This window comes from Vipera ursinii, assembly GCF_947247035.1.
Source record: "Vipera ursinii genome assembly, chromosome: 5".
NCBI classification, from domain to species: Eukaryota; Metazoa; Chordata; class Lepidosauria; order Squamata; family Viperidae; genus Vipera; species Vipera ursinii.
The window spans coordinates 29838196-29850091 of NC_139518.1; the positions used below are offsets into that span (position 1 = coordinate 29838196).

At 40.0% G+C, this 11896-nt stretch overlaps 1 long non-coding RNA gene across 1 annotated transcript; it reads left to right on the plus strand.

Annotated features, from left to right (window-relative positions):
• Window positions 1–1898: 1898 nt before the first annotated feature.
• On the plus strand, window positions 1899–4496 carry LOC310640837. The gene is made up of 3 exons (XR_014492603.1): window positions 1899–1960; window positions 3862–3980; window positions 4355–4496. It is a non-coding gene; the product is annotated as an uncharacterized lncRNA (long non-coding RNA).
• Window positions 4497–11896: the final 7400 nt, after the last annotated feature.

Sequence of the window (11896 nt, forward strand, 5' to 3'; positions counted from 1 at the left end):
AGAGCATATAAAGCATGTCCCCTTTACTTAGTGACATTTACCTTTCCAGAATATGTCCTGTGCATGCGTAGACTATTTACTCTGAATGTGCTCAGACCAAGCTTTCTCTTGCAGAACATGCTTTGGGCATGCCAAGAATATTTGTGCTGGACATGCCCAAACCCATAATAAATTTTCTTTTGCATTTTTTCATTGCTTGCTGAAAGGTTGGAAGGATGTGTATTTCCAATTAAATTTTAAAAATTTTTGCAAACAGATTTGCCTTTAATATATGAAATTGAATGAAAAATAATTTTTCCAATGTTATAAGTCTTGTGTTTCCCCCAAATGAAAGGAAAGCAGCACCCAATACATACAAATACACAATATTGATACAATGGACAAAAATTTGGTGAGCTTTTCAGGATGAGGAAAGACTGCCACAATACAAACTAAATATGGTTTTCAGATGTTCCTGAGTCTTGTTCACTGCATATTTTTAACTAATATATGCTATTAGCAAATGTTTAATGTCTAATCTGAAATAATTTTTCTTGTAGCAAACAATCCTAATCAAACAGTTATTTGCATTATACCAGAAGCTTATTTTCTGATAGGAAAACACTGATAGTCCTGTTCTGTTACAATTGTTAATCTCACCTTTTGCTCTATCTTCTGCCCCAGCCCTCTTGTAAAACTCTGGAACTAGATATGAAAACAAATGTTGTTTATAGTGGGGAATACATATAACAATATTCCCGGAAAGCATGATTTTCAGTCTATAGTTGTGTCCGTAAGTGCCTGACAACTTTTCTTTCTTTTTTAATCTGGTTTACTGGAACCTACTGTGTCTCCTTCAGAAAGCAGAAAATATAATTAGGTCCTTTCCTGTTTCTTTATAGTAGCGTGTATATCTCTGGGTGTGTCTTTATATTTAATTCTTTCCATACCCTTCATACCTTTTCCTGTGAAACATTTAACAGGAGAAAGATTAAGGCCTAAATATATTCTAATTGAATCCTTCTTAGCATTTTCTTGCTGCAGTACTGTCGTATAGAACATTTGCATTTTACTGAAACTAAAAGAATAAACGTACACGTCATTTCCCAGAATATAGGCCTTACTATATGTCATATAGTTGCATCTAAGGAGACATGAATGGGCTTTTCTTTTGTAACAAATTAATGGTCTGAAGGGCAAATAGGTTTACAGATCCTAGGCAACTGGCAGACTTAAATTCTAGCCTATCGGTTGCAGGAGGACACATGCATCCAGGGGTTAAAGCATAAATTAAAAATAGAAAGTGGTTTTTACCTCCCCCAATTCTTAGCAAGGAACTCTTTCAGCAAAATCCTCCTTTCTCCTTTCTCCTTGTGCATTTTTAACCAATGATACCCAAACATATTTCGTTATGTTGCACATCACTTAATTGTGAATGTAATTTCTAATCAGAGGTTCAGGGCGGGTCTACACTTCCAGCTTATTCCAGAACAAGCACACCCGACACATCATTTCTCAAGGACACAAATGCACGCCCACCTGCTTCTCCACCACCTTCCGCCTGTCCTTTCTGGTTTCACATCAAAAGTAATCTTTTCAGTTGTTGTTTTTCACAAGTCTACCAATGGAATGGTGAAAAGCTGGGTATTTTCTTTGTTTTACAAATTCATTGTTAGAAGAGTGAAATAACAGGCCTGCCTTGGTTTTTTATTGTGTACGCAGCTGAAAATGATAAAAATTCTGCCACTTTCCTCTCCTAGCCCAAGTAACTGCTTTCCTTTCTTTCTCCCTCCCTCCAGAAAGGGGAAAGGATATGGAAAACCAAGCTTAAACACCAAGCCATTGTCATGACCAAAGCAAAGCCTTCAGAAATCGTGGGTGCTCCATCATTGGAGGTCTTTAAGAAGAGACTGGACAGTCACTTGTCTGAAATGGTATAGGTTCTCCTGCTTGAGGACTAAAAGACTAAAAGACCTCGAAGGTGGGACTAAAAGACCTCCAAGGTCCCTTTCAGCTCTATTCTAACAAGTCCAGCCAGTTCATACATAGGAAGGGAAGTGATTGAAGAATGCACTGTGGAAAAGTCCTTAGTAAGACACAGATATTGTAGAACTTATTTGTTAACATATTCCATGGATTTCTCATAATCTGTGAACTCATTCTATGAGTCAAAGGTTAATAAGTGATGAAAATAATAATATAAACAGCGAGGCCAAAGAAGCAGCATTAGAAATGCAGGAGGAGCAGTGAGATGTGCACTGCAATTTATAATAGGATGTTCCTGTCAAGTTATCTGCTTCTAACAAATGTTTTCCAATTGCTAATGATTCTTAGCAGTTTTGAATCCTGCAAAAAAACCTTACGTAATATTTTTTATATAAACAATAGCATGTGACTCACATGTAGATATTATATCTAAATCATAACATTTGTTTTTTATTCGTGCAAAATAAGCTATGCAAAAATGGAGTTATTATGAAACACACATTAATAGTAGTGGTTTCTTCAGAGAAACATGTTTACATTTAGAAATTTTGTAATGCATGAAGTTGATTTAAATATTAAATAGTACAAGAGACATGCTTCTATAAACTATCCACAACAATGTGAAAGGCTTCCCACTCTAAAGCAAGGATGAAAACCTTTGTGTCATTGTAAAAGAAAAGGTCTGGCTGGCTGCCACTGAATCAGATGAGTAGTGCCCAGCAAAATGGAATCATTGTATAAATTCCCATAAATACTCCCTACGCACCAAGGCGAGGTTCTGTTCTGACATCAGAACAATGGTGAGAAAACCAAGCAACCAACAGGAAAAAATTGATTCAAAAGCTCAGTTAAGTGTGATAGCAATTCTGTTCTAACAGTTATTTCATTTAGATTTATGATTGTAAACTGTGACTTTCACTAGGCCCCACTGCTTTTGGATGGATGGATGGATGGATGGATGGATATATGGGTGGATTCATGAATGCATGGATTCATGGATGGCTACATGTATAAATTTTATTACAGTTATAAAGCAGCATAATACTGTGTTTTAAGCAACTGTTTATGTAGCATACTTTATAGGTTGAAGTTGTGGTGATGGATTTCCAAAAAGCTATAATTTTACAAATATTTTTACAAATAGTAAGAATATCTGATATATCATGCTTATAAATCAACTTACTCTTTTACAACATTCTTGCAAAACTCAGTTTGGAGCATGTTATGCAAATATAATTTGTTGGGTTTCTTAGTTTTAAAGGACAGTTTTTACAACATGATCTAGTGGCCCTAAATGAACACTTATGAATCCTAAGAGACTCTTAATAGAACTTGCATGTGTTGATTCCTAACAAGGACTTAATTGATGCAGATAACTTTGTATCACTTAAAAAGAAAGATAAATTACGCCACTGATGTGAGGTATTCTTATCAGATTTATTTAACTCCACTATAAGATGTTCATCACAATCTACCCACATACGGTAATATATTTGCTACACTTTACAATGATAATTGGTTTGTAATTTGTCACTAAGTGATGTGTTTGTAAAGTGCAGGGTCATGTGACCATGCTACTTAGCAATGGACATTAGTATTTCTAATTGCCATTGCTAACTGAATCAATCTCGGGTTGTGAAAGGAGGATTTCATGTGATAATCCTTTGCAACCTCCTGCTGGCTTCTCCATTGACTTGGGTATAGGAAGCCAGCAAAGAAAGACACAAATGTTGATCATGTGACTGCACAGAAGCTTATTACCAAGGATCACCTGTATTTGGATATTTGCCTGAGCACTACAAATGTGTAAATGTGTAAAATTAAAGCAGCATATAATAACTGCATCAGGATATTGATTTAGTTAATCAAGTTAATATGGATGCTGATTTATTTCAGGTTTTCTAAGTCAGCTAACTGCAGGTTAATGGAAAGAATGCTTACAAAGAAAGATTCAGCTATCTTTGAATATTGCACAGCAAAAATTCGATGCTTTTTCACAAATATGAATAAAATCAGTAAGTATTTCAATAGCAGCATCTATGAAATATAAAGGAAAAGGTTTATTTTATGAAGTCAAAAAGGACAGTATAAACGTAAGAAAGAGAAGAAAATTGTTGTTATTTAACTAATGGAAAGAAAACTTAGTAGGGATAAAACGACCAGTAAAACATTAGCGATGACCACTATTTTACTATATTTTCATTCTGCATTTCAGAATATTATCTTTCAAATATCTTCACTCATGTTAGTTTAAAAATGGAGGTGGCAAAGATAATTATTAGAAGCCAAAATTATAGATGGAAAACATGGTTGGTTCTCAAAATTCAAAACAAAGTGTCAAAGAATAAGCAATGCAAGATGTTCTTCCCTCACTGAATGTTTTTTTTAGGTACCAATAAATGTCTCCTGTTTAGTTATCTGGTGCCCGACTATAGGACTCTTTCTTATTTTGATTTCAATCCAACACTGGGTGTTCTTTCTGTTAAGCAGTATGACAGGCAAGCCTTGCTTTTCTGGGCAATGAATAGGCCAAATTACCGTATATACTTGAGTATAAGCCGACTCGAGTATAAGCCGAGACCCCCAATTTCACCCCCAAAAACTGGAAAAAGTTGTTGACTCGAGTATAAGCCGATCCGCCGTTCTGCAAGCCTCTGCCGCCAGCAGAGGCTCGATCCGCCATTTTGCAAGCCTGAATACACAGGAATACCCTGTGTGGCCTTGGCTCTCCGGGAAGCCCTGGCTGTCCGCTTCCTCGCTCCACGCTGCTATTCGGGGCCCGCGCGTTCCCCGGGCAAATCGCGGTGCCCAGCAGGCGAGGAAACACGCCTGCTCCAGTCGCCCCCCCTTCCCTCAGGAGACGCGAAGCAAGTGACCTCCCGGAGCTTACCGAGGACTTGCTTCGGTGCTTCCAGGATCGCGCGCACCTCTCCCAAGCCGCCGCCGTCCGGAGACCTGCCGACGTTTGGGGAGGTTTGGGGAGGTGCGCGCGCACCTCCCCAAACCTCCCCAAACGTCGGCAGGTCTCCGTTCCTCTGCGCCCTGCCTGCCTGCTTCTTTCCACAGCGGAAAGAAGCAGGCAGGCAGGGGGCGGAGGAACGGAGACCCGGCGACGTTTGGGGAGGTTTGGGCGCCTCCCCAAATATCCCCAAACGTCGCCGGGTCTCCGTTCCTCTGCGCCCTGCCTGCCTGCTTCTTTCCACAGCGGAAAGAAGCAGGCAGGCAGGGCTCGGAGGAACGGAGACCTGGCGACGTTTGGGGAGGTTTGGGCGCCTCCCCAAATATCCCCAAACGTCGCCGGGTCTCCGTTCCTCCGAGCCCTGCCTGCCTGCTTCTTTCCGCTGTGGAAAGAAGCAGGCAGGCAGGGGGCGGAGGAACGGAGACCCGGCGACGTTTGGGGAGGTTTGGGCGCCTCCCCAAATATCCCCAAACGTCGCCGGGTCTCCGTTCCTCTGCGCCCTGCCTGCCTGCTTCTTTCCACAGCGGAAAGAAGCAGGCAGGCAGGGCTCGGAGGAACGGAGACCCGGCGACGTTTGGGGATATTTGGGGAGGCGCCCAAACCTCCCCAAACGTCGCCGGGTCTCCGTTCCTCCGCCCCCTGCCTGCCTGCTTCTTTCCGCTGTGGAAAGAAGCAGGCAGGCAGGGCGCAGAGGAACGGAGACCCGGCGACGTTTGGGGATATTTGGGGAGGCGCCCAAACCTCCCCAAACGTCGCCGGGTCTCCGTTCCTCTGAGCCCTGCCTGCCTGCTTCTTTCCACAGCGGAAAGAAGCAGGCAGGCAGGGGGCGGAGGAACGGAGACCCGGCGACGTTTGGGGAGGTTTGGGCGCCTCCCCAAATATCCCCAAACGTCGCCGGGTCTCCGTTCCTCCGAGCCCTGCCTGCCTGCTTCTTTCCGCTGTGGAAAGAAGCAGGCAGGCAGGGCGCAGAGGAACGGAGACCCGGCGACGTTTGGGGAGGTTTGGGGAGGCGCCCAAACCTCCCCAAACGTCGCCGGGTCTCCGTTCCTCCGAGCCCTGCCTGCCTGCTTCTTTCCGCTGTGGAAAGAAGCAGGCAGGCAGGGCGCAGAGGAACGGAGACCCGGCGACGTTTGGGGATATTTGGGGAGGCGCCCAAACCTCCCCAAACGTCGCCGGGTCTCCGTTCCTCCGCCCCCTGCCTGCCTGCTTCTTTCCGCTGTGGAAAGAAGCAGGCAGGCAGGGCGCAGAGGAACGGAGACCCGGCTTCGTTTGGGGAGGTTTGGGGAGGTTCGCGCGCACCTCCCCAAACCTCCCCAAACTTCGGCAGGTCTCCGGACGGCGGTGGCTTGGGAGAGGTGCGCGCGATCCCGGAAGCTCCAAAGCCTCGGCCGCGCACAAGTCCTCGGTAAGTTTTTTTGTTGACTGGAGTATAAGCCGAAGTGGAATTTTTCAGCCCAAAAAGTGGGCTGAAAAATTCGGCTTATACTCAAGTATATACGGTAATTTCTTTCTCACTTTGATTTTATTCCTGGATCTAGGTATGTAGCTTCCTAGTGTTCAAAGACTATATTTCTCTATATTTCTCTTCTGCTCTTAAACGGAAATGTGGAAAAAAAGAAGCAGATCTAAGATGCTAGGGTCACAGAAATCAAATGAGAGAGCTTGCATTAGGGAAAGTAAACTTAACTTGGGCCTTTATACAATTAAAAGCAGAACAAAGCAGCATGTAATTCTATGCGGATTTATTCAATCATGTTTGTTTATTCTGAATTTGTTTCCCTTAAGAAAATGATATGCACATATGAAGTTGAGCTTTGTTCTTATGTCAGTTCTTACTCTACATTGACTTTTACTACTGTACAATGTATAATAATCAGACCTCAACAATATACAAAATTCAAAAATAAAACAGGACCATATGTATTAAATTAAAAAAATGATGAAAAGAGAAATTTGTACTGTACTTTTACTTTTAAAATCTCCCTATAACCCTCCATCATTCTCCAATTCTCTTCACTATACTTACAGCCAGTGCTTTTTTTGTAAAAGAAAAAGGTGCCGGAACTCACACATGTCATATAACCTGCCTTGCCTACCCTACAAGGTTCTATCCAAAAAAGGTGCCGGAACTCCGTTCTGAGCGTTCTATGAGAAAAAAAAGCCCTGTTTACAGCTGAATTGAATCACTGATCTAAATTAATATATTGAAGGAAGTGTTCTGTACCAGCCTGCTACCGGCCCTGCAGAAAAAGCAGGGACAACCCCTTTACAAACAGCAAGAGGCTGGAATAAAGCCTGCCAAATTTATTAACATAAAACAGACACCAACCATGAAACAGGACTATTCAAGCGGTTGCCTTCAGCAAACCAGCCCTCCCACACATTCCCCTTTTATACAGTTCAGGGCGTGGCTTCTCTCTGCCTCCTTCCGAGGTGCCCCATTGCCTTCCTCTGTTTACTCCTGATTGACTGCCTCCTGCGTCGGGCGTCCTTGAACAGGGCCAGCTGTGGGTCATCTTCATCCACGCTGTCAGGCTCACACAGCTGGGTCTCCGTCGTGACCAGGTGGGAGGGGCCTGGCTGAGGGCTCTGCGGAGCCTCAAGGCCATCATCAGCAAGCTCTTCAACACCCCCCTCCTCCTCCTCTGAGTCGTCTGACCCAACTGCCGAACCCACAGGCTGACCCTGAATCACAACAGGAAGCTAGTAAATCTGCAACCCTAGATCTAGAGCTGACTCATGGAATAAGTACACTTTCTGAAAAAGTAACGTTCCAGCATCTATAGCAAGTGTTACAGAAAGCCAAATGAATTAAGTCAGCACCAGGAGGGAGGGAGCGAAGGAGAGAGAGAGAAAAGGGGAAAAATTGAGAGGCCATTATCTGATAAGTGATATAGTTTCTTTATGAAGTTTCTCAGCCACCATAAAGTGAAATAAAACTATCCTCATACTGTTATTTTGGCCCAATTATAGTTGGATGACTCTTAAAGATGCTGTAAACCACAGTGGATAATTATAAGTTTCCGTGTATTTCTCATTTCAAATAATAGGAAATTGTACACGGTTTTTTTTCCTGTTCTTGTTCTATGGCCTCTAGACAATGACTAAAAAGATTGAATTTATTAAGCACGTAATGTTTGTCCTATCTTAGTAATATTTTGCAAATAGATTCCTTGTAGCATTTTTTCTCTGTGGGTGTTTTAATGGCTCTTCTGGTGCTACCATCCTTGTCATTCCTCATCTTTTATTAATTTACTAAATGGGTTTTTAGAAAACAATCTAAGAAGAACACTAAAAGTGTTCTTTTACCTGAAGTGAAAAAAGTGTAATGACTCTGTCAAATGTACTTTAAAACTGAGAATGGTACATTTTTTCTAGTAGATGCCTTTGTTTGTTCCTATTGAACAATCTTTTTAAAAGCAGCAATAAATATGACTCTATTGACTGACTATCCTAGCTACTATTTGGTTGAGATATACTTTATGTAGGTGGCAAGTTACTATATTGTAACTGCTAAGAGATGTTACTTTTTAACCAACAGCTTATTCATCATTATGAATTTGCTTCAGAAAGGGATTGGATAAATTCATATATGATAAAGTTAGTACTATTGGTCATGCTGACTAAACCTTAGTTTCAGGACTGGAATCAATTACTGTTTGAATATCAGTTTTTGGGGAACATAAATGGGAGGGAATGACACTCCATACATAGGACAATTCTACACTTCCTTGCTACTCTCAGATACCAACCCCACCACAACATACAGTGTTGCCAGGTTCTGTGCAGCTGCACTTAAAATTTGTCAGAAGATAACTATTTTTAAAGAGCACCCAGTATGTCATTATAGAATGCTCTGTATTATGATAGATTTGTTGTGTTTCCCTACAGATCATACCCTTTCTTTTAAACTCTTTTTTGATCATCTTTATATTTAGCTTTTTATTTCTAATTTTATGCCTTTATGTATAATTTTATAATTTTATAAATTTTATAATTTTATGCCTTTTAGTTTCTTGTACCCCACCCGCCTTATGCTGGTCTTTGACCATAGTAGAGATTTGATTTGATACATTGTGATATATCAATCTGTTTGAATAGGCCCTGTCATTATGACCCATCACCTGTATCCCATGTGCTCACAGGTAGAATCAGATATGATGACATTACAGAGAATTCTTAGAGCAACCACTGATCATGCATTAGGTATTTTTGGAGTCAGGAAGGGTAAGCACTTGCAAAATTAATTTCTCTTCCTCTAAAATCTGAAGCTCCAAGCCCAGCAGATCTTTTGCTTCAACTTTGAAGGCAGAGGAAGTCCCTGCTGGCTGCAACTCTAACTTCAATAAGCTCTGGCTTGAACAAGAGTAGAAAATGTAAATAGCTGCATCTTAGAGGTACTAAATAGATTTCTAGCCATACTGAATCTGACCTTCTTAAAAAAAATCTGCTCTGATTCATTTCCTCAACCTGCCCATGAATATTTAGTATGTCTTTGACCAATGAGATTGGGATGCTCACAAGGAAGAGGCTATTAATTAATTAGCCTGTCACACAAATGCAGTAGTCTTCATCTTCCCATCAGTAATAAGAATTAACCCATTACTGTTTGAAGCATTCCACATTTACTCAATTTCTTTTGGAGAAGAGTCCAACTGCAGGGACCAAATTTGAAAGGAAGAAGAGGAATGAAATATTTTTTTTATTTGAGTAATGCTGAATCTTGTCCCATATCAGATATTCAGCTCTTAGAGTATGAATGAAAGGGTGAGAGATACAAGAAAGAAACTTCAATCCTGACTTGAGTTTATGTATGAATCTGCATGTTTATCCGTATGTAAATAATTTTCTGTAGTTATGTTCATTCTGTCTGCATTATTTATATGTTAGTGTAACTGGTAATATCACTGTATTGACCACCAATCATCTGTGAAGTTTATTGCATGTACTAACGGCTCTAATTTTTAAATTACTCTAAATATTGTATTGTTTTTACAGACATAGGAAAGAGCTGGTGAAAGCAGTAAAAATATTTACCTGAAAATAGTTTTAAGTCAAAAGAAATTCTCTATATTATTTTTATTTATTTATTAGATTTTTATCTGGCCTTTGTTACTTTTAGATAATTCAAGGCTGTGTACATAACTAATATTCCTTCTTCCTCCTATTTTCTTTATAGCAACAACCCTGTAAGGTGATTTTGGACTGAAAAAGGCTGGCCCAAGTTCACCCTGCTGACTTTCATGCCTAAGGTGGGACTAGAACTCACAGCTAGCCACAACTCTTGCCTCAAAAAAACAAAAACAAAACTTTTTGGTGGATTCTTCTTTTTAACTGAATGGCTAACGTAGATAATTATGGTGTTTTATGATAATGTACTTTTTGGCTATGATCCTCGAATAGACTCATTAAAAATCAATGGTGATAGTCTTATAGTGCTCTTCTGTTAATAATGCAATATTCCCATCATACCATTCCACAGTAGACTGAGGCATGACATACAAATATATAATTATAAATGGTAGTTATTTAGAAATGAAAATAATGGAATCTAGATACTTTTCTGAATAGACTGAAGATAGGAATTATTTAAACATTTATTGCAATAATATTTCCAGTCACAATATATTTCCTGTTAAATATCACTTCCTTTCTAGTATTATTAGATTTTTCATTGTTCTTTCAGAAAAATAGTATAGAGGCTATTTTTAAGCAAGCAGGAAAATATTGAGAATAATAGATAATTAAAAAACTATTTTTATAAACAATGAATGGATTTGCTGATAGCTTAAGAGACAATGAAACTTGAAGGTTTCTAATATATTTGCTTGATTTACAGCAACCTTTCTCAGTCTGGTACTTTGGACTGTAATAATGCTAAGGTCTTACTTTCTTAGTAAACCAGAAAATAATAATTGTAATAACAACCACAATATTTACAAATGCCAAAATGAGTCTTGAAAACTATTACAACAGACCTATAAAGAAGGGTACCAGGACTCCTTACAGCAGGGGTGTCAAACTGCTGATCTGCAGGTTGGTTGCATCATGCGGAGGCCCATCTCACCCCAGATCTGGCAATGCAAAAAAAAAGTCATGATACGTCGTGACACATCATGTGATGCGGCAAGTTTGACACCTGTGCCTTACAGTTAAACCATTTTAATGGCTTGGTGCCCTCACACAATCTCTCAGAGACCTACGCATGCATATTTTTTCTTGTTATCCCATCAACATGTTTCAAGAGATGGAGAAGATCTGAAGGCAAGGCACTGTCAGTATGTACTTTTGGCACTCATTCTTTGGCCAGATGAAGACAATGGTACCCTGCTTCCCATTTGCTCTTGTACAGCTTTCCTGGGGGGAAAAACATGAGTTAAAAGGAAATGTAACAGGCCAGACAATTGCCCCAATAATATTACAACACAGTAGAATAATATACATGAATCTGCTTATCCCTTTATTCCATTTATTTATTTTAGAATAGATATTGGAAAGATCAGCTTATTGGATCAGTTCATAGAACGAAACTACTACCAAATGTGTGCACTCTTGTAAGGCTGGTTGAAGTTAAGCATGAGTCAGCTACTAAACCTAAGAGGGTAACTTCTTCAAAAAGCAAAAGCATTGTACTAAAGGTATCCACACTTCTCAAAAAATGTAAGAAATCCTTGCAGAAAGGAAAGCAAGTCAGAGAAGCATTAGTAATATTCAAATGCCAAATTTGGATGACTACTAACTGGCAGCAAAGCAATGCAGAAATTTGCTGACATCTAGCAGTTGTCTAGACTTTTGCAGGTCAGGTTTTATAGCTGTAATTCAGGAGGGTCACAAAAGGAAGAATAATGTCACTCTTACTTTGTCTAAAATGTAAATGAATGAATCATGGTATTTTAACACGGTGTGGAAACAATTTTAGAACAGAGAAACAATAGATAAGAAAATTATTATATTTTGGTAGCAATGTAACTA